At 40.4% G+C, this 492-nt stretch overlaps 1 protein-coding gene across 1 annotated transcript in view; it reads left to right on the top strand.

The window, feature by feature from the left end:
* The window catches only part of LOC105456954 (acyl-CoA Delta(11) desaturase-like), a gene marked incomplete at its 5' end in the record, with an annotated part of 5895 nt that overhangs the window by 1126 nt on the left and 4277 nt on the right, over nucleotides 1-492 (top strand). The window lies entirely within an intron of this gene.

Here is a 492-nt window from a genome sequence, read left to right on the forward strand (position 1 = left end):
ATTCATTCGCCGTCTGATGCGAATACTCATGTAATACGGGTACTAATATAAAATGAGTGTTCGTATGATACGAATACCCGTGTGATACGGGTCCCCGCGTGATACGGGTACCCGAGGAATTGGTTCTCACCCGCGGTGTGCAACGAATGACGGGCGGGCGGGCGGGTATCCGGTTATCCAGGTTTTCCGAGCACTAATTATTACCCAGATAACCAAGCAGGATACATCATATCGAGCAAACTAATGTATTGCATGAGTTGTTGCATATTTGCTATACATTTGTTGACATCGAACAACAATACATTACAAATACAGTAACATAACTGCTTATACGTGTAATCAGTTGATGAAATTTCAAGAGCAAATGATAAGCAATAGTGGTACATACATTATGTTGTCGGTAACATTACAGCAACATGTTTGTAATAAAAGATTACAAGTTTTACCTTGAGCATGAAGACAACCTTGGAAACATGTCGACAACAAAACATG

This window comes from Wasmannia auropunctata, unplaced genomic scaffold, assembly GCF_000956235.1.
Source record: "Wasmannia auropunctata unplaced genomic scaffold, wasmannia.A_1.0 LD335473.1, whole genome shotgun sequence".
NCBI classification, from domain to species: domain Eukaryota; kingdom Metazoa; phylum Arthropoda; class Insecta; order Hymenoptera; family Formicidae; genus Wasmannia; species Wasmannia auropunctata.